The sequence below is a fragment of the Bufo gargarizans genome, chromosome 1, assembly GCF_014858855.1.
Source record: "Bufo gargarizans isolate SCDJY-AF-19 chromosome 1, ASM1485885v1, whole genome shotgun sequence".
Taxonomy (NCBI): Eukaryota; Metazoa; Chordata; class Amphibia; order Anura; family Bufonidae; genus Bufo; species Bufo gargarizans.
In genome coordinates this window covers 465,133,085-465,157,019 of record NC_058080.1, presented here as the reverse complement: position 1 = coordinate 465,157,019, position 23,935 = coordinate 465,133,085, and positions in this window count along the sequence as shown.

Here is a 23,935-nt window from a genome sequence, read left to right as displayed (position 1 = left end):
TTTAGACTAAAACCTTCATAATCACAGGTGCATATCCATAAAGCAAACATAATTACAAAAAACAAAATGGCTGTACACCATTATACATACAAACAATAGAGCTAAGAAATGGGGGTCATTCCAAATAAAAGTGGTACAATACCGACTATAAATGAGTTAATGGAGCACACATATTTGCTCAAACGTGTGTCAGGCCCATCTAGCAGGCGTCGAGGTGGCTTCCGCAGATGGGTCCCTAACACTAAATATACTGCCTCTCTTTGGACTTACTTAAGCCTACAATATTCAGGGCAGTGTCGAGACCTGCTACATACATAGTCTGCTAAGAAGTCCCAGGTAGATGGGTGTGTTCAGTCTAAAAGAGGTGCTATCCTCAATATATACTACAAGAGAATTTAGACTAAAACCTTCAGAATCACAGGTGCATATCCATGAAGCAAACATAATTACAAAAAACAAAATGGCTGCACACCATTATACATACAAACAATAGAGCTAAGAAATGGGGGTCATTCCAAATAAAAGTGGTACAATACCGACTATAAATGAGTTAATGGAAGCTCTTAGCGCACATATTTGCTCAAACGTGTGTCAGGCCCATCTAGCAGGCGTCGAGGTGGCTTCCGCAGATGGGTCCCTAACACTAAATATACTGCCTCTCTTTGGACTTACTTAAGCCTACAATATTCAGGGTAGTGTAGAGACCAACTTCCATTAACTCATTTACAGTCGGTATTGTACCACTTTTATTTGGAATGACCTCCATTTCTTAGAATGGGGACGAAACAAGCGTTTGAAGGGAAAACGCTGGTGTGAAAGTAGCCTTAATAAAATCACTGAAATTATAATATGACAACACCTCCCTTTTGATATAAGTGAAAGAGTCACCTCCAACCTGCCTCAAAGGAAGCTCCCAGCATGCAATTGCTGTGACGTCATTCCCTCCGCAACTGATTTGTACATTGAAGTTTAGAGCAGGATCGCTGGATGACTGAGATACAGAGCGGCTCTCAGCGATCCTACTCTGAGCTTCACTGTACAATGCAGTATAAAAGTTACTTTCTCTACATATTTTATGTAATTATGTCAAATAATGACATCTCACTGATATACCGTATAATGTATACATCAATTATTTTACAGCATCTCCAGCTGCTGCAGAACAGTTTTTCTCACAAATCTTGGATAGTCTTCAGCTCTGGAAATAGTAAATTTGCCACAAGTTGGAGGGATATATAATATACAGTGTTTTTCTATTAGGTTGTGTATAATGCAGGGAAGGTATGTACCATGAGAGATACACAGCTCAGCAGACAGTACCACACATGGTGTCACAATCAACAACTAACAAACCCTTTATAACTAATTCCTATAATAACGACAGACAGCCAACTGTGGATAAATAAGGCCGCGGTCTTTATTAAAATCTGGGGGTTAACCAATAAATATTACCACAATAAATTAATCATACTGAGTTTAAATTAAATAAATACCTAACAATCCCTTAAGTTAATATCCGTCCACCCAAAAGACTGGGCGACTAACCCCCCCCCATATTCAACAAGACCGCAACATAAAATGGGAGGGCGGGCGGGGGATGCTTCCTTCTTGCTTGAAGATTCTAACAGCCAGGACCCAGGTGAGTGACCGACCTTAAATAGTGATCCAATTCCCGCCACAGAACCTCCTGGCCAATCCTTGATTCAGGCTAAAAATAGCCTAAGCCCAGCAACCGGACAGCAACCCTCCTGAGCCAATCACCTGCCGTCCAGTTGCCAGCTTCACCTGAGGAGAAAAACAAGGAGAGAAAAGAGAAGGAGGGGGAGGGGGGGAGAAAACATGGCCATAACATAAAAACGTGTCTCAATGACACCATGAGGGGCAAGCACCAATTTCGGCCTTGCCCCTATCATGATGGGAGTAGATACAGCAACGCAATAGACAGTATAACATATGATAAGAATAGATACAGTGGCTGAGCATACAGATTAGGTACACAGGAGCGGCAGCACAGACTCACAAATACTAGGCGTTAGATACACCAAATTGCGTCAAATTGTGCCAATGTATCTGATCCCATGATATGTGAGATTTTTATCCAGTGTGACTCAACCTATAATGTGTAATGCTATGCTACTAAATAAGTCAGTGTATCTGAGCCTATCTATGGTGATACAGTACGAGATACATTGCCTTTGCAGCATAGCATTACACATTTTAGGCTTAGATACACTGAATAAATAGCACTGCCTCAAATACACAAGATTAGCAGCACAATATCACACATGATAGGGCTGCTTATTCAGTATACCTAAGCCTATCTGAATTAGGCTACATGCACACGACCGTATGTGTTTTGCAGTCTGCAAATTGCGGATCCGCAAAAAAAAAACGGATGACATCTGTCCTTCCGTTTTTTTTGCGGCTCCATTGTAATAATGTCTAAAACGGACAAAAATAGGACATGCTATATTTTTTCCAGGGCTACGGAACGGACATACTGATGCCGACAGCACACTGTGTGCTGTCTGCATTTTTTGCGGAACCATTGAAATGAATGGGTCCACATCCTATCCGCAAAAAAAAACTGAATGGACACGGAAACAAACAACGTTCGTGTGCATGTAGCCTTATCATGCGATTATATACAAGGGTGGCTGTCACTGGTGGCACTGATAGGAGGCTCTGACTGTGACACAGAGCTCACAGGCCTGGAATGTGGGGGTGGAGCTTGTATGCACGCTGAGCTGCCAGTCACAAAATGGCCGCTCCCAGGAGCTGTTTTCTCTCATAACATAATGACTGAATTTACTGTCATTATGCTTCCAAATGTAACTTCTTGCGTGTTGAATTGTCTTTAAAAGTTAAATAGCATTAAATCAGCTATATCCTGGCGTGCAGGGAGAGGGTATCTCGGCGTACATCACTGTGCATTGCAGCAACATGCATAGCTAGTCCTTTCTGATAGTAAAACAGTTACTGTGACAGGCAGGTGGACACCCCAATAACAGTAGTATTAGACAGCTTATTCGCCCCAATTTGAGAATCAAGGCCTAATAGAATTGCTTATCTATTAACCCCTTCAAGACACAGCCTTATTTCACCTTAAGGACCAGGTCATTTTTTGCAAATCTGACCAGTGTCACTTTAAGTGCTGATAACTTTAAAACGCTTTGACTTATCGAGGCCGTTCTGAGATAGTTTTTTCGTCACATATTGTACTTCATGACACTGGAAAAATTAAGTCCCAAAATTAATTTTTTTTGCATAAAAAAATACCAAATTTACCCCAAATTTGGAAAAATTTACAAATTTCAAAGTTTCAGTTTCTTTACTTCTGTAATACATAGTAATACCCCCAAAAATTGTGATGACTTTACATTCCCCATATGTCTACTTCATGTTTGAATTATTTTGGGAATGATATTTTATTTTTTGGGGATGTTACAAGGCTTAGAAGTTTAGAAGCAAATCTGGAAATTTTTCAGAAATCCAATTTTTAGGGACCACTACAGGTCTGAAGTCACTTTGCGAGGCTTACATAATAGAAACCACCCAAAAATGACCCTATTCTATAAACTACACCCCTCAAGGTATTCAAAACTGATTTTACAAACTTTGTTAACCCTTTAGGTGTTGCACAAGAGTTATTGGCAAATGGGGATGAAATTTGAGAATTTCATTTTTTTGCCTAATTTTCCATTTTAACCCATTTTTTCCACTAACAAAGCAAGGGTTAACATCCAAACAAGACTGTATCTTTATTGCCCTGACTCTGCCGTTTACAGAAACACCCCATATGTGGCCGTAAACTACTGTACGGCCACACAGCGGGGCATAGAGTGAAAGGTGCGCCGTATGGTTTTTGGAAGGCAGATTTTGCTGGACAGTTTTTTTGACACCATGTCCCATTTGAAGCCCCCTGATGCACCCCTAGAGTAGAAACTCCCTAAAAGTGACCCCATCTAAGAAACTACACCCCTCAAGGTATTCAAAACTGATTTTACAAACTTCGTTAACCCTTCAGGTGTTGCACAAGAGTTATTGGCAAATGGGGATAAAATTTGAGAATTTCATTTTTTTGCCTAATTTTCCATTTTAACCCATTTTTTCCACTAACAAAGCAAGGGTTAACAGCCAAACAAGACTGTATCTTTATTGCCCTGACTCTGCTGTTTACAGAAACGCCCCATATGTGGCCGTAAACTACTGTACGGCCACACAGCGGGGCGTAGAGTGAAAGGTGCGCCGTATGGTTTTTGGAAGCCAGATTTTGCTGGACAGTTTTTTTGACACTATGTCCCATTTGAAGCCCCCTGATGCACCCCTAGAGTAGAAACTCCAAAAAAGTGACCCCATTTTGGAAACTATGGGATAAGGTGGCAGTTTTGTTGGTACTAGTTTAGGGTACATATGATTTTTGGTTGCTCTATATTACACTTTTTGTGCGGCAAGGTAACAAGAAATAGCTGTTTTGGCATCGTTTTTTTTTATTGTTATTTACAACATTCATCTGACAGGTTAGATCATGTGGTAATTTTATAGAGCAGGTTGTCACGGACACGGCGATACCTAAAATGTATACATTTTTTTTAATTTATGTAGGTTTTACACAATGATTTCATTTTTAAAACAATTTTTTTTTAGTTTCTCCATAGTCTAAGAGCCATAGTTTTTACAGTTTTGGGGCGATTATCTTAAGTAGGGTCTCATTTTTTGCTGGATGAGATGACGGTTTGATTGGCACTATGTTGGGGTGCATATGACTTTTTGATCGCTTGCTATTACACTTTTTGTGACGTAAGATGACAAAAAATTGCTTTTTCTACTCCGTTTTTATTTTTATTTTTTTACGGTGGTCACCTGAGGGGTTAGGTCATGTGATATTTTTATAGAGCCGGTCGATACGGACGCGGCAATACCTAATATGTATACTTTTTTTTATTTATATAAGTTTTACACAATGATTTCATTTTTGAAACAAAAAAAATGATGTTTTAGTGTTTCCATAGTCTAAGAGCCATAGTTTTTTCAGTTATTGGGCGATTATCTTAAGTAGGGTCTCATTTTTTGCGGGATGAGATGACGGTTTGATTGTTACAATTTTGGAGTACATGCGACTTTTTTGATCACTTTTGTTATCTTTTTTGGGGAAGTAAGGTGGGCAAAATTTCAATTTCATCATAGTTTTTTATTTTTTATTTTTATGGCGTTCACCGTTCGGGAAAAGTAACATGACCGTTTTATAGATCAGGTCGTTACGGACGCGGCGATACCAAACATGTGTAGGGAATTTTATTTTTCTCATGTTTAATCAGTGAAAAATGTGTTTTTTGATTTTAACTTTATTTTTACTTTTTTCACTTTTTTTTTTGACCCAGACCCACTTGGTTCTTGAAGATCCAGTGGGTCTGATGTCTGTATAATACAGTACAGTACAATATATATTGCACTGTGCTATATTATACTTACACTGAACAGATCTATGCTTTCAGCATAGATCTGTTCAGCACCATGGACAGCAGGACGCCTGAGAGGCGTCCTGTTGCCATGGGAACCTTCCCCGTCTGCTCAGTTATGTTCAGAACTGCGCAGACGGGGAAGGGTAAGGACGGGGCTCTGGGGGGGCTGTCTGGGGGCTCTCTCCCTCTCCATCGGGGGGCTGCAAAGGTACAGCAGCCCTCCGATGGGAGAGAGAGGGAGCTCCCTGAGCTGTTAACCTTTTCCATACCGCGGTCCGTACGGACCGCGGTATGGAAAGGGTTAAACGGCTGACATCGCATCACCGATGTCAGCCGTTTATACCAGGGTGCCAGCAATGTGCTGGCACCCTGGTAAAACCCACTAGACGCCAACGATGATTATAATGGGAGGCGGGCGGGGGATCGCGATCCCCCCTGCCGCACCGCCCGCCTCCCGCAACTGCCGCACCGCCCCGCACCGCCCACATACCGCCCCCCTGCACCCCGCCGCATAAATGAATTCAGGGGTGCAGGGGGGTTAAAAAAAATCTGTTTGGGGCAATTTTTAGGTTTCTGATCCCTGCGGTCAGGGACCGCAGGGATCAGAAACTACATAAAGCGATCGCCCATAGGGGGGGGGGGTGCCTAACTACCCGATCGCCGATACGGGGGGGTCACAGGACCCCCCTCGGCATTGAGCCTGAGTGCCTGGCTGTGTGTAACAGCCGGCACTCAGCGCTGTCACCATGTCTGCAGACATGGTGACAGTTAAATGCGATGAGGAGTATACTAGTCATGGAGCGCTAAGTAGCAGTGCTCCATGACTAGTATACATATGTCAGGTACAGCAGAATGTCACTCTCTCCTTCTCTGATCGCTTCCCTGACAGGAATGGGGACGATCAGAGAAGGAGAGGCACACAGTCCCTCCCTAACCCCCCTTACCTGCCCCGATGCGCTGCGATTGGTCCCTCTGCAGTATTGGACCAATCACAGCGATCGTGGGCGGGTCAGGGGGCCAATACATCTCCTTCCGGCTTCTCTGGTTGCCTAGCAACCCCAGCACGCCGGCCTCACTGAATCTTCAGCGCTTCGGTCCCTGCGCTGACAGTGAAAGCCGATCACGTACATGCACGTGGGGATGCGGTGAGGCACCACATTCCCCCACGTACATGTACGTGATATTGCGTGAAGGGGTTAAACAATGTGAACACCCCAATAACAGTAGAACAAGGCAGCTTATTCACCCTAATTTGAGAATCAAGGCCTAATAGAATTGCTTATCTATTAAACAAGGTGGACACTGTTCAATTAGATAGCTATGTGCCCTACACAGGGATTGATGCAAAGTGGGCTGTCTCCTATGGATTTGTTCAGTTTCAGATTACAGTCCTGTACTGTCTCTGCAGTCTCTCTATGCTCACCCTACAGTGTGTAAAAACTCTCCCTATGATCTCCCTACACTGTCCCTGCACTCTCCCTATCCAATATTCCACAATTAAAAGCTTTTAGCAACACTGTCCCTAGCACTTGTCTCATCTCACCCTATTCTCAGTTCACAGTGAAATGCTGGAGATCACGTTGGATAAAGCTTTTAAAGAGCTGTGACATCACTGGGGCTAGCTAGCTGCTGATTGGCTGTCTGCATGGCATTATGGGTGATCTCACATTCCCAGACTTCTTACTTTCACTTTGTAACATGTGTGCTGCCATTTTAGGAAAAAAATGATTTGTTACCACAAAGTATGAGGAAATTCAGATTCGTTGCAAATCAAATTTTCCCTAAACTTCTGATCGAATTCCACTTTGGATGCTTTGATTCTCTCAACACTAATTATGGGCCTTTTAGGTTGCTGCACGTTTATGTGGGGTTTCCGAGATGCCATACAATGTCTTTCAAAACAAAACTGAATTGGATTAATAGGATTCTGTAGAAAACTTCCATCAGGAACCATACTCTGTTACTCTGGTTTCCAGGTAATAAACAAGGTAGACACCCCACGAACAGTAGAACAAGACGGGTTATTCACACCAATTTGAGAATCAAGGCCTAATAGAATTATCTTTTAAACAAGAGGGATAGAATTATAACAGTAGAACTAGACTTTTCCCAGATCACACCTGGGCTAAAAAAGTTGGCGTGGTGTGAGTGGGGAAGGGGACGGGCCGGTAGGCCAGCTCATTTACCATTTTGTACGCCTATTTTAGACATTTAAGACAGCTAGGAAGCTACAAAGAGGAGGACTTGGGTGGCCCCCCGGGAAATTACCCTGTAGGGTCTTAGGCCAATCCGCCCTTGCCTATAGCAACTGTTTTTCAAATTGTCATTTAATTACCTAAGCTCCTCTTTCCTAGAGAAGTATAGCAGTTTAACTAAATAGTCAGCATCACATCATAAGACAACTTACTTTCATCTATAAAATAGATAGATAGCTAGATAGATATACAGATATTAGATAGATAGATAGATAGATAGATAGATAGATAGATAACAAAGAATTCCAGGCAGCACAGCAGTAGATAAGTAGCCAGGAGTGCCAGCGGCTGTAGAGACGATCCAGCCACTATATAATAGATAAAAAACGAACTCCACAGCACTTCCCAAAACTGTGTACGTTTATTCACCCGATAACAGCAACGTTTCAATCCTCTCAATGGGACGTTTCTCAAGCAGTGATGACAACAAAATGATGCTCAATACAAGTATAAATACATACCCACATGATAATTGATTGTTAAAGGGAACCTGTCATGTGGATATTTGAATTTAATCTAACTAATTATATACAATTATTAACTACTAAAAAGTGCCTTAGATGTATTCACTTACTGGTGTGACAGATGGTTACCTCATAATATACACACAAAGATGCCACATGCAGTATGCTAATGAGCTGATATGAGTCCAGCGTGATGTCAGTGAGTCCAGCGTATATTTAATTCAGAGCTATAGCCACTCCCCTGCCCACCTGCGGCTGATTCATATGGAAAATAACTGTCATTCAGCAGCAGGTGGGTGGGGAGAGTCAGGAGCTCAAAAATATTCATGACTCATGATTATCAGCTGGAGCTTTTCAATACAAGATGTTGGCAGATTGACTGGGTCAAATAAAGAAAGTGACCCAGCATTTTGTGTTGCCCTTAGTTAGGACACCATAAAACTGGTGACAGGTTCCCTTTAAAATCAATCAATACTAAAAGTGTATATAATAAATACATGATGCCACATATAAAGTGTAAAAAAACTATTAATGACAAGTGCTAACATGATGGAAAATATATTTGCAATTCATAATAAATAAAATCAAATACATAACATGTAATTTAAGATCCATCAATAAATAAATATATCATGATTGTGTCATTAAAAACACACGTGAGTGCCCAGGTGCAAACAGTATAATTCATAAAAATAGCAATGGTTGATGAGGAAGGAGGGTTTTTACTAACCAGCATAGAAGGATCTATGTATGGTTACAGCATCTTCCTTCTCCAAATGCGCGTGTCAGGAGAAAAGGAGTGCGCAAAACAAACCCGGCGTCACATGACCTGACTTCACATGATCATTCACAATATAAATCATGTGATATAAACCATGTATTGAAAAAAGGGAAGTCGGCAGACACGTGATCGCACGGGTGGCACGTACGTGATCGCACAGATGGCACGTATCTAATGAACGCTATATACATAAGCTGATGTGAGAACATCACTGAGTGCTTCACATCACATGATCTCCATGTAGACACGTGGTCACTATCAGCTGAACTGTCAGAGGTAGGTAAATCCACACACCTGGCAGTGCTGGCCGTTTTTTTTGCCTGGCAAAACCCGGCCTGGAACATGGGGAGTAGTTACCCACCCAGCACTTTGACTACTCCTAGTAAGAGCCTTCCCTGATCAGCTATAACAGCCATGCTAAATCTTTAGGTGTCAATTACTAATAGCTGCTCCTGACACATAAAATAACGGCTCTTACGTCACCGATGCCAGGAAACTCGGTGACACATACCTTCCATCCACGATGATTCCAGGTACCTTCTTACAATAGATAGATAGATAGATAGATAGATAGATAGATAGATAGATAACTATGCCAACTACATTGTAAATAATATAGTTCTAAATCTAAACAAATGCAAGGTGAATAATTTGACTATGGGGGAGGAAATTATTGTAAATATACACCACTAAAAGGACTAGAAAACCCCCAATAAAATCCAGATTTCCAGGACCAAGCCCCTTAAAACATACCTTTTATTAGTGTACTTCATATTGTGATAAAACCAATAGTTCTTATCCAGGTGCTGCTAAAAACACATCGGGGTGGGGGCGTGGCCAGCCATGAGGGAATGAAGACATGCTCTGCTACACCCTGGGCAAAATTCTCTCCACACCAGATGCTCCTGATGGAAATGACACCTAAAAAGGGTAGAGCCCGACCACCGGCTCCCCTGGCCTCCTCCCAAGGCAACTTACCCCGCTTTTTCACCCGGCACTCTGCCTCACCGGGTCCCGCTCTAAACTGCCGCGCCATGCGCTCTCAAGATTGCGCCGGCGCCCAGGACATGTGGTTCACAGCAGTGCTGTCAGGGGCACACAGGAGCCCCGCTTCACAAATACTCAGACACCGCTCGGTATCCGTGCCCTCCTTGCCTGCCTCCGCCGAGGATCATGAGCAGACCCACAGCTCGGACCGGACTTCTGAATCACGCGCACCAGCCCTGCTTCCATTCAGATGCCGGATCCCAGGCTGCCTGTGCTGCACTCCTCTACACCACCATGGATCATGGCTGCGCATCAGGTCATTCCTGGGGGCTCACCCCACTCCTCGCAGGCTGCAGCACCACCGGCCATTAGTCCTGCCACTCCAGCAGACATTACCCTGGGGACCATGGTTAACCCTTTCAGGCCCACTGGGCACTTGCCTAAAGCATCAGACATGCTAAGTAACTTATATATACACAAGGGGCCCCTCTGCAGCCAGTTATCGCACCACTTGGGTCTCCATCTCCAGGGACAGCCCTTGGACCGCCACCAAAGGTCTCCTGACCCACACTTCATGTCCCTTCTCTTCTAGCAGTGCAAGACCCCCTTTATCCCCCTTCCCACTCCCCAGGACCCTCTCTGGCAGTATCTCCACGTTGGTCCACTGGATCTTCATGGGACAACCCCACTTACCTAATTCTTTTGCTTTTGATTGGGACGTGAATTCACATTTCTTAACGTTTACACTCCCAATCAAAATCAGGCCTCCTTTATTATGGACTTAGTTGATGCAGCACTACCCCTCATTCGCAGAACGGTCGTATTTTGAGGCGACTTTAATTTAACCCTGGACCCTACGCTTGACAATTCAACTGGACGCGCTTCCCTTCCCTACTCGACCATTAAAAAAGTTAAAAGAGCACTGCTCCAACGACAATTATATGATTCATGGCGCCTCCAACGCCCATCGGATAAAGACTACACTTTTTATTCTGCCCCTCATTCCTCCTACAGCCGAATAGATTATATTTTACTCCAACAACCGGCGCCCTCTCATGGTTGGACTCCACACAAATAGGCAATATTCTGTGGTCCGACCACACCCCGTTATTCTGCTTTCTAAACCTTCCATTCCTTACAAACATGAGTGGACTTGACTCTTGAATGAATCTTTCCTTCTTGACCCGGTGTGCGCTGCCGATCCGACCACCACTGTAACAAACTTCTTCTCTGACCATAGCCCAGACCCCACTCCTCTTCCAATACAATGGGAAGCCTTGAAATGTGTTCTGCGCTGGGCTCTCATTAAACATGGCTCCATCTCAAGAAGGAGAGAGCACACTCCCTCAAAATTGTGTTACAAAAGGTAATCTCTTTGGAGCTTGCCCACAAACGAGCACCCTCCATGACGACTCTCCGTGATCTCCACAACGCTCGTCTAGACGCTAAACGCCTCCTGATCCAAATATGTTGTGGTAAATGCTACGAATATGGAAACAAGAGTGGGCGTTTGTTAGCAAGGGATCTCAGGGGAAAACTAGCTATCTCCCACATTCCCGCTATCAAGAACTCTGCGGATTGCTTGGAACACAGCACCTCAGAAATTGCCTCCTCCTTCCAATCTTTCTACTCTGAACAATACATCCTACCACCCTCCCCAATGCAACCTGACTGTACGCCTGAACCTCTCCTTCAGCCTCCCAAACTATCTGAGTTGAAGTCTGCTAGCTTAGAAGCGCCATTCACGGAATCCGAGCTCCAATCGGTCCTCAAGTCCCTACCGGGTGGCAAGAGCCCAGGTCCTGACGGGTTCACGGCCAGGTTTTACAAATCCTTCTCGTCTTCCCTTTCCCCCTTCTTGCTCTGACTGAATGCCTTTCTACCCTCTATCATCCATCCTGACCAGGTGGGGTTCGTACCGGGACTGGAGGCTTGGGATAACACCCTCAAAACATTGGATATCATCCACCATGCAAAATCAAACAATATCCCTCTCATGATCCTATCCTTAGATGCTGAGAAGGCCTTTGACCGTATTTCCTGGCAATCTATTCATACTGCCCTTTCTCATCTGAGTATAGGTCAGGGATTCCTGTCAAAGATTTTCACTATGTACCAACAACCCTCAGCACAAGTCAAAATTAATGGCACTCTCTCTCCTTTTCCATCTGCAATGGCATGAGACAAGGCTGCCCATTGTCCCCCAAATACATGATCCCCCAGAAATACATGATCCAAGCAGCAAAAGCAATCATTCCTCAACATTGGAAATCACCCTCCCCTCCTTCACCAGAAGAATGGTTCAAGGAAATCACTCTATACCAGAGAATGGAGGACCTAATTAATGTGACACCATTGGACTCTTCAAGATTCTGGAAGACTTGGGGCCCTTGGGACGACTTCCGCTCTTCGGAGATACAAATGTGACTCTCTTTGCTTAACTCCTTACCCCTCCTTACCCTCCCTCCTCTTTCCTTCCCTCCCTCCCATACTGTCTTTGTCTGCCCCTTTTTATTTTTCTTTAAGTTGTTTTATCAGTTGTTATATTCTATGTTTTCTTAATTGTCCCTATCCACACCATTGCGTGGCTTACTACTTTTTAAGTATTGTATGTTATGCATGCTTTTTCATATTGCATCTTTTTCATAAGCATGTATGTTACACCAAAAACCTCAATAAAAATTTGAATGAGAAAATCACATCGTGGCAGATTTATTAAAACTAGTGTAAATAAAAACTGTCTTAGTTGCCCATAGCCCAGACTCCACCTTTCATTTTCCAATGGAATTCCAAAAAATGAAAAATATGATCCTTTGGATCAACTTGCAGGAGCACAGGCTGAACTGGGCAGCACGGTGGCTCAGTAGTTATCACTGGTGCCCTGTAGAGCTGGGGTCCTAGGTTTGAATCCGACCAAGGATAACATCTGCATGGAGTTTGTATATTCTCCCCGTGTTTGCATGGGTTTACTCCCACACTCCAAAGACATACTGATAGGGACCTTAGATCGTGAGCCCCATTGGGGACAGTTAGATGCTAATGTCTGTAAAGCACTGTGGAATATAGTAGCTCTATATAAGTGCATAAAATAAATAAACTGGATGGACAGATATCTTTTTTCAGCCTTATAAACTATGGTACTATGATTGGTTGCTATAGGTAGTTAAGCCAGTTTTCCTTTCCACCAGTTTTGATAAATCTGCCCCATAGTCTGTGTATGTGTATACGCTTACTAGTTTTGGTAATACAGATGCTTTTTGCAGCATGTGGGTTAAGTCTCCAGAAACCCCCCTATTATGTCGCATCCGCAGCTGTATTTTAAACAGCACGTTTCTAAGAACTACTATTTTATCACAATATGAATTACACTAATAAAAGTTATGCTTCAAGGGGCTTCATAGTGGGAGGATGGATATTATTTGGGGTTTGCTAATCCTTTTGGTTGTGTTTAGGCAGTATATACAGTAATGCTGCTTCAGGAGCTGGTAGACAAAGTGACCTGATTAAATCCGTTGATTTTCAAGAGAAACTAGACAGTGTTTCATTGTTATTCATACCTTAAACTGGAAGGGTAGTACTATATAAATTCTCAGCATATCTGTGTTTTTTCTGCTACGTGGTTCCAAGATTTCTTCCTGCACAGACCCAGCCTGTGTCAAATCCATTTTAATTTATGTAAAGGAAAGAATTATACTGGTACAACAGCTAATACCTGTCTTGTCAATCCATGCAAGCATACCAGGGTAGGAGCTAGGGTGGGGTTCACATATAGAACAAAAGTTTCCCTTAAAGGTAAATGTCATAAAAATTTATAAGAGAAGCTTGGCAGCAGAAGTTGTCAGCAGGAGACAATGGTAAATATCCACTTTCCTTTGCAGATCTGGCTGATTAAAAAGGATTTTTTTTTAATGGGCTTTAAAACAAAAGCAGCAACACAATACTGACTTTTTCAACCCCCTGCTGCGCATGTGGTCCCTGCCCGTTCTGTTTACTTCCGTGCAGTGATATGCATAAAACTGCAGCAACCAATCCAACTCATCTGCAATGGTGATAGCATGTACACAATGTCCGACTGGGGTGCCTACTATAAATTTGGGGGCCAACTATAAAATAATACTACATGTAGCAAGACACTACAATGATTATTACATGATTATAAGGGCCCTTGCAGTGACTTCGAGAGGGTAGGTCCCTGGGGGAAAGAGGACATGGCTAGCCTGACTCTATATCTAAAAGTCATTTCAGCCACCCAATGTGTCTATAATAAACTGGGTGCTTTGTTAAATTATGTACCCAACATAGGCTGGTTGAGACACTCTATACTGCCTATCTATATCTAGTGCTGTCAGTCTACTGTGCCATGTGCCACTTGTAAAAGGGTTGAAGGACTAGGTTTCCACCTTGGTCAGGGGCCCACCGGGGGATTCACCTGTTCCCCTGTGGGCCAGTCCGAGCCTGCATGTACAGCACGACAACGCTGAGGCCAGTGACTGACCTTGACTCCTGGCAGAGCACACAAGTCTCCCACAAATGGTTACTTGGAGCCCTAACTACAGGGATCTGGCTCTATACTGGATTTATTAATTTTGCTCCTGTTTGAGCTGTATAAATATGTAAGCAGTGACCTTCCCCTAGTGGCAGCTGTAGGCAAGCAGAATTTTAGAGAATATTATAAATAAATTCCCAATGCCTATAAAGGAATTCCATGATAACTACGGAACTCTACTGTCTGTGGCAGAGGTGTACTGCTAGCACAATTTTTAAGGAGGAACTCAGTGGTACTATTTATGGAGAAGTGGCCTCAACTGACAGGTTGGGTTTACAGTAGTGTTAGCAGTGAGTTTAAAAAAAAGCAAATAAAGCGCAAAATCCTAATAATAATTTTTATTTCAATAAATGCAAATTTACTAGAAATACTACACATTCAATTGCACATCAAAACAATATTTACCGTATTTGTATAAGACACCCCCCACCAAAACTATAAAGCGAATACTAGTGAGCACTTCCATTATGGAAGCTCTCATTAGTATGCAGGAGGCACAGGGAGCAGTGAGTGTTGAGCTGCTAGCGTTTGCTGTACTTACTGCTCTCTGGTCTTCTCCGGGTCTGATCTGAGATTTGATATAGGAGTATGATCTAACGGTTTGATATAGGCAGCTGATCTGAGGATATGATATGGGGGTCTGATCTGAGAATCTAATATGGTGGTCTGGCCATGCAGACCAAAGGGTAACACCTTATACTGGTACAGCCCCTCCGGTGTGATGAAGGTCGTTTTCTCTTTGGCAGCCTCCGTTAAGGGTACCTGCCAGTACCCTTCGGTGAGGTCCAAAACAGAAAAATACCGGGCTTGTCCTAACCTCGTCTACCTGCGGCATGGGATACGTGCCGAACTTAGATACCTTATTTAATTTTCGTTAAATCGTTACAAAACCTCAACGTCCTGTCCGGTTTGGGTATCAGTACTATAGGGCTGGCCCACTCACTTCTAGACTCCTCGATGACATCTAGTTGCAGCATTAGTTGTACTTCCTCAGAGATGGTCCGTCGCCGAGCCTCAGGATTTTGGCCTGAGGCTCAGTGACAATGTCATGCTGGATTATGGAAGTGCGTCCAGGGAGGTCTTAGAACACATCTGTGTTCCTGCTGACGAACTCCCTGGCCTCCTGAGTCTGTTTAGAGGAGAGGCTGTCAGCAATCTTCACTGTGGCGACCGCTTCCCTTACATCAGACTTAGGGGCCGGAACCTCTCCCCCTAGAAAACGCAGCCGCGGGCTATCGTCAGTACTGGTCTCCCTATCCTTCCACGGTTTGAGTAAATTCACATGGTACACCTGCTCTGGCTTCCGCCGCCCAGGCTGGTGTACCTTATAGTTTACTTCCCCAACCTTTTCTAATACCTCGTAGGGTCCCTGCCACCTAGCCATTAACTTACTGTCCACTGTCGGTACCAGAACCAAAACTTGATCTCCCAGGTAAAGATCCGTACCCGAGCCTGCCAATTATACACCCAACTTTGAGCTCGCTGAGCTGCCTCCATATGTTCATTTACCAGCGGCAACACGGTTTCCATACGTTCCTGCATCTGGGTGATGTATTCAACAACACTTTTATATGGTGTGGGTTGTTGCTCCCACGCCTCTTTGGCTATATCCAACAGACCACTTGGATGTCTGCCATATAGTAGATTGAAGGGCGAGAACCCAGTAGAGGCCTGGGGCACTTCTCGCACTGCGAACATAAGATAGGGCAGAAGGAGGGCCCAGTCCTTTCCATCCTTAGCTACTACTCATTTTAACATAGTTCTTGATTAAACCTTTCTACTAGGCTGTCAGTTTGCGGGTGATAGACGGATGTCCGTATCTGTTTGATATTCAGCAACTTACAGAGCTCCCACATGACCTTGGACATAAAAGGAGTCCCCTGGTCAGTCAGAACCTCTTTGGGTATCCTTACTCGGGAAAACATCTCCATACATTTTTTTGCTATGAGTTTGGCCGATGTATGTCCCAGTGGCACTGCCTCCAGGTACCGAGTGGCTTAGTCCAGGAAGACCAAGATGTGTTGGTGCCCCCTAGCAGACTTCGGTACTGGGCCTACGTGATCCATAGCGATTTTCTCAAATGGTACCTCGATAATCGGAGGGGCACTAAGGGACTGCGGAACAGGTGCTGGGGCTAGTGGTTTGGCAGGTCGGGCAAGACTTACAAAAGTCATCCACCTCTCTAAAAACACTGGGCCAGTAAAACCGTTGTAGTATCCGGTCCTGTGTCTTCTGCAGTCCCAGATGACCCCCAAGAACATGTTAGTGGGCTAACTCTAACATGAGTTTTCGATAGGCCCCGGGCACCACAAACTGTTCAACAGGTTCACCCCGCAGCTGGTTTACCTGATATAGCATATTCTGTTGGACCACAAAACGGGGAAACATTGACTCGGCCCCAGGTTGTTGGGGTACACCATCAAGTATTACCACATTTTCCCAGGCCCGGGATAGGGTTGGGTCTCGGCGTTGGGCTGTACCGAAATCCTCCCCGGAGACGTTGAGGTCTGCCAACCCAAAACTCCTCCACGTCTCCCACCTTTACTCTACGCAGGGTTGTCTCCCCCTCTTCCACCGAAGTGGTGGTCACCCCTACTGCTGGCCATTTAGCTCAGGTTCCCAGGGTTCTAGCCGTCCCCCTGAACAAGGCCAATCTCCTAGGCTTATTCCTGTCTCAGGGGTATCCTTAACTCTCACAATCGGCCATAGGGCAGGTAAACCTGGAAAGTCTCTCCCTATTATGAGTTCATAATGGAGTTTTGTGGCGACTGCTACTTTGTGGTCCACCTGCCGGCCACCGTGCTTAGAGACACCAGCGCGGTAGTCTTTCAAGTCTCCATGAATGCACATTACCCCAACTTTCTGGCCAGTATACTCAGCGGACTGCACCAGGGTAGCCCTTACCAGGGTCACCAAGCTCCCTGAGTCTAGCAGCGCCTCCGCTTGAGTGTCTCCCACTTCCACCTGGCACAAGTGGTCTAAAACCTCTGGGGTACCTGTGGCACAGTTTCCTAGCATATAGCGATTGTCGGTAAGCACAATTAGTGTCCATGGGCTGAACCCGATGAGGACACTCGGCCCTGGTGTGGCCAGGTTCCTGACACCGCCAGCAGATTTATTGGGTCCGGCCCATAGGGGGAATCTCCGGGGGGGGTTTCATTGGCTCACCAGTGGGCCTGGGGTGGGGAGTTTTGGAGTTTTCCTGCCCTTCTCCCAAAAGAACCCACCTTGAGATTCTTGGTGGCCTCATAGCGTTCCACCAGGTCCACCATTTCCAGGAGATACATGGCCGATCCAGTGCTGGAGAGGTGGTGGCAGTGCCCTCCAGAATATGTCAGCCAATAGTCTATCCAGCATAGCCGTGGGACTCAGCACATCAGGCTGTAGCCTTTTTTGCAAAAGGTGGAGTAAGTCATAATACTGGGGTCTCACGGGCTCAGACGGTTTAAACCCCCACTGATGTACCTGGTGGGCCCGAACCAACACATTCATCCCCAGTTTTGCCAAAATCTCACCCTTTTCCTTCGGGTAGTCGGCCGCTTGATCGTCCGGCAAGTCGAAATACACCCACTGGGACTATGATGCCAGGAAAGGAGCGACGACCTCAGCCCACTGGTCTCGGGGCAGCTTTTCCATGGTGGCCACTTTCTCGTACATCTACAGGTAGGTTTCGATGTCGTCTGCGGGTGTCATCTTAGGGATCGCTGCACGGACTCCTTTCCGGGCATCGTGGACGCTTGGGGTTGCTCCTGCTGTCTGCAAAGCCATCACGTGTTGTAGCAGCAACTGGTTGGTCTCTTACTGCTGCTTATTAGCCTCCCGTTGGTGCAGGTTGGTCTCTCGCTGCTGCAAATTAGCCTCTATGAGAGCCTTCACAATAGTCTCCATTTTGTCGTGGGGCACGGGTTGAAATACAGTTGATTTGATGTACGACATACAACTGTGCCCAAAAATGCAAACCCAAAAATATATCGGCATTCACACCAGCCTCACTGCGCTTGCCCGCATCCTCCACCAATTGTGGGGATTCGCTCTGGTAGTTAGGACTAGCGGATGCAGTATAGAGGCAAAGTACACAGTTCTTGAATCAAACAGCAGTGTTTATTCACACATTGGTGTATAACAAAATGCAGATAAGGTGTATCACAAAACGCAGGTGGCTTGGTGTTTGTTCACACACAAGGAAAGTCCATAAACAATAAACAGTCACCTTTTCTCCTGGGTGTTAAGTTAGCCTCATCGAGTCCATAGGCGGCCTGTTTGCCTTTAGAGGGGCCTGAGTCCTCCAGCCCGGCTCAAACCTCAAATGCCAGTACAGCCCTCGGTTCACAGCACACAGACTCCTGAGCTCCACTGTTAGAGGGAGGTAAATTCACACACATGGCAGTGCTGGCTGTTTTTTATGCCTGGCAAAACCTGGCCTAGAACATGGGGAGTAGTTACCCACCCAGCACTTTGACTACTCCCAGTAAGAGCCTTCCTGGATCAGCTATAACAGCCATGCTAAATCTTTAGGTGTCAATTAGCAATAGTTGTTGCTGACACATAAAATACCGGCTCTTACTTCACCGAGGTCAGGAACCTCAGTGACACATACCTTCCATCCACGATGATTCCAGGTAGCTTTGAACCATGGAGACAGATCTGTTTTCACTGACACAATCTGGCACAATAGAAAACAGATCCATCCTTGATTCACTTTCAATGGTGTTCAAGACAGATTCGTCTTGGCTATGTTAAAGGGAACCTGTCACCAGTTTTATGGTGTCCTAACTAAGGGCAACATAAATAAGTGACTGATTCTCTTTGCAAAATACTGGGTCACTTTCTTTAATTGACCCAGTCAATCTGCCAACATCTTGTATTGAAAAGCTCCAGCTGATAATGATGAGTCCTGAATATTCATGAGCTCCTGACTCTCCCCGCCCACCTGCTGCTGAATGACAGTTTGTTTCCATATGAATCAGCAGCAGGTGGACAGGGGAGTGGCTATAGCTCTGAATTAAATATACGCTGGACTCAATGACATCACGCCGGACTCGAATCAGCTCATTAGCATGCAGCATCTTTGTGTGTATATTATGAGGTAACCATTTGTCACACCAGTAATTGAATACATCTAAGGTACTTTTTAGTCGTTAATGATTGTATATAATTAGTTATATTATAATCAAATATCCACATGACAGGTTCCCTTTAAAGATAATACAAATGCATCCGTCCTGAACAGATGCAGACGGTTGTATTATCTGAACGGATCCATCCATGACGGATCCGCACAAAACGCGAGTGTGAAAATAGCATAAACTGAAAAAATATTTGACATTTCATTTAACTTTAAATTACTTTACTAATATTTAGTGGCATAACCATTGTTTCTGAGGACTGCTTGAGGTCTGTGCTGCATAGAGCTGACCAAATTCTGGCAACTCTGAACGTCGTCCAGTCCAGGACAATTGGACTACATTCCACAGTTCCTCTTCATTTTTGGGTTTTGTCTCATAAACCGCATCTTTTATGTCACCCCACAAGTCCTCTAAGAGATTAAGGTCAGGGGATTGGGTTGGCAACTCTATTACCTTAATCCTGTTTGGATCCATGATGTTGTTCACTTACTGGTGTTTTTTGGGTCTCTGTCATATTGAAACACCCATTTCAAGGACATTTCTTCTTCAGCATAGGGAACGTAATCTCAAAGTATTGTGATATATTCAAAGTAATCCATGATCGTTCATGTGCAATAAATAGGCCTATTGCCATGGTATGAAAAACATCCCCATATCATGATTTTTGCACTACCATGCTCTACTGTCTTCAAATTGTACTGTGGCTTGAATTCAGTGCGCAGGGGTCATATGGCATTCATATGGCAGCCACTAGACCCAAAAAGAACAAAAAGTTGTACCATTTCTCTTTGGGCCAGTCAATGTGTTCCTTGGCAAATGTTAACCAATTTAGGATATTCTTGCTGGTAACTTGGGTTCACTTAAAGGGGTTTCCGAGAATTTAGAAAATTAAAATATTAAAATATTACTGTATTATAAATATTTTCCCAAATACCTTTCATTAGTTATAATGGCTCGTTTTGTCTAGGGAGAAATCATCAGGGAAAATAAAATGTCTGCTGTCCTATTAGTGCACACAAAACCTGTCCTAATCACAGGAGGACAAGTTACTTGACAACACTGAGCTAAACAGCTGCCTCAGCCTCTTCTTCTACTTGTCAGGGATTATGATCTTGTATACAGATGAGAATATCTTCAGACTAATCTCTGTAGGAATGGAGTTCATGAGGAGACATGAAATACAGAGAGGATGGACAGGACAGACTGTGGTAATGTGGGGCTGTTATGAAGACTGCATAAAAGTGCTGCTGCATATTATCCACACCCTACCTCCCCTCTGTACTTCATGCCTCCTCATGAACTCCATTCCTACAGAGACTCAGCTGAAGATCTTATCAGCTGTATTCAAGATCACAATCCCTGACAAGTAGAGCAGAGAGGAGGCTGAAACAGATCTTTAGCTCAGTGTTCTGAAGTAACTTGTTTTATTTATCCTGATAATAGCTCCCCAGATAAAATGAGCCATTATAACTAATGAAAGATATTTGGGAATATATTTATAATAAAGTAATATTTAAGTATTTTGATTCTTTTAATTCCTGGAAAACCCCTTTAATTGTCTTCTTGATTATAGCAGTACTCACTGGTAACTTCACATCTTTTTTGATCTTTCTGGAGGTGATCATTAGCTGAGCCTTTGCCATTTAGGCTACTCTTCAATTAATTTGAACAGTAGTTCCCCTTTTCTTTTCACGTCTTAATGGTGTTGGTTGCCACTTCAAGGCATTTGAGATCCTTTTAGCTGAGTGGCCTACAATTTGCTGCACCTCTTTATATGTTTTTCCCCCCTCAAATATTTTTTTTTATCAAAGTATGTTCATCATCAGAACATGTACAACATTTGCCATCCTCCTCCCTTAAATACAGGTCAAAATCGACACATGTTATTTATGCCTACATAATCATTTCGGTTCAGTAGATTGTGTTAAAAACGTGCTTTTAAAATATGCAAATTACCTTGCTACCAGCAAGTAGGGCGGCTACTTGCTGGTAGCAGCCGCATCCTCCGATCCTAAAGACGCCCCCTCCTCATGTTGATTGACAGGGCCAGTGAACGGGATTGTCCTCTGCTGGCCCTGTCTGCTATCAAGATCTCGCGCCTGCGCCGTAACGGTATTCAGTCGGCGCAGGCGCACTGAGAGGCTCGGCCGCTCCATCCTCAATGCGCCGATGATGTCACATCTACACCCGGCGCAGGCGCATTGAGGATGGAGCGGCCGAGCGAGGGTCCGCCTCTCAGTGCGTCTGCGCCGATTGAAGACAGGTACGGCGCAGGCGCGAGATTTTGAATGCAAACAGGGCCAGCAGAGAACGATCCCGTTCCCTGGCCCTGTCAATCAACATGAGGAGGGGCGTCTTTAGGATCGGAGGATGCGGCTGCTACCAGCACGTAGCCGCCCTACTTGCTGGTAGCAAGGTCATTTGCATATTTTAAAAGCAAATTTTTAACACAATCTACTGAACCGAAATGATTAATTAGATTATGTAGGCATAAATCGCAGTATAGGGATTATAAGTAAGCAAAAAAAAAAAACGGTTTAGTGGGGTGACAAAAGCCCTTTAACTCCTCACTGTTTTTATTTTGAGCATGCCCCTTTCAATTAATAAGTTTGTGCCAGAGATGTGAACATGGCATAAGGTTATTAAGGACAGTGTTAAAGGGTTTCTGCAGTTTGTTTAAACTGATCGGCGGGTGTCCAACACCTGGGATCCCCGCCGATCAGCTGTTTGAGAAGGCAGAGGCGCTCCAGCAGCGCTGCAGCCTTCTTACTGTTTACCGCCGGCCCAGTGATGTCACGACTAGTATTAACTGGCCTGGGCGGGGCTAAGCTCTGTTCACTTGAATGGAGCTTAGCCCCGCCCAGGGGGGGACGGCGGTAAACAATGAGCGCCGCTGCCTTCTCAAACAGCTGATCGGCGGGGGTGTCGGGTGTGGGACCCCCGCCAATCAGATGCTGATGATCCATCTAGAGGATAGATCATCAGTTTAAACAAAGTGCAGAAATCCTTTAATCATGAATTTTAGTGCAACATTTAGCATGATAATTTAGTCACTGTTTAAAATGTCATTTCTGCAGTTTTCCGATGAATGCATACAATTCCTCTGAAGGACGTCTGCAAGCATCAGATGTGTAAGAGGTCCTCATTTGATTCTTCTCTGGAAGCTGAACTCATTGATGCCTCACACTAGTGATGAAACCTGCGTGGGAGAATTTGCTTACATGACGGACATTAGTCACTTTACATTACTTCGATTTATGTGAATGTTGCCAGGGATTGGTATACCTCTCCTTTTAAGTTACTCCCATTTACATGCTTTGTGATTTGAGTCACCATTGCATAGTGTTTAACAGCTAATATAAGTGTCAAATAAGAGGTTCTTAGTTAAACAGTAGGATTACTCAAGGACAGACAGGTTGTTACCTGGATACTGCAACAACAGCCCTCAATAGGACATCAGACATGTCTCAAGCTGCAGAAATTGCATAGGCAAAAGCATTGATATACTCAGGTGTTCAACATCACTTCACGGTACAAATTTGTGTTCTTTCGGCAGAATGAGGTCCTGTTTGGTCCAGGTTCACACAAGGACTGTTTGGTTTAGAAATTCACTAACTAGGAGAAACACACACAAACACTTAAAGGGGTATTCCGGTTGGTAGAAGTTATCCCCTATCTACTACAACTGGGATACCCACCGATCACGAGAATGGGGGCCCCCCGCGGACCCCCTGAAATGAATGAAGCAGCTGTTCGCATATGGGCATGGTCACCCCATTCACTTCTGTGAGAGTTCCAGAGATAGCCGAGTACACTGCTCAGCTATCTCCAGAACGCCCATAGAAATTAATTTTGCGGCTGCTCCATTCATTTCAGGAGGGCTGCAGAGGGTAGGTGGCCCCCGTTCTCGTGACTTGTGTGGGTCCCAGCCGTAGTACTCCTTTAAGGGATCTGGAGAGACGCGGGGAGCAGGTACGTATACTATATACGAGGGGCCTGGGCATTGGGGGAGATCTTTTAGCCTTTGGATAACCCCTTAAAGACACATAGAAGCAAACAAGAGTCTCCCCGAGTTTATGTTCCTATGCCTTGAAATCTGCCAAAAATTTCACATTTCTAATATTGTAGGTAATCAATAGTAAAAAGCGGACAACCTATTTAAAGGACCACTAAACACAGAATCCAAATAAGGAAAAAGAACAGCAAACAAGATATAACAATATCCAGATTTTTCTCTCTCCTGTCTTATATCACAATTGCAGACAATAAAATATATAATAGAAAAGCTGTGTTTTTTTCTCTTAGGTTGCAGCC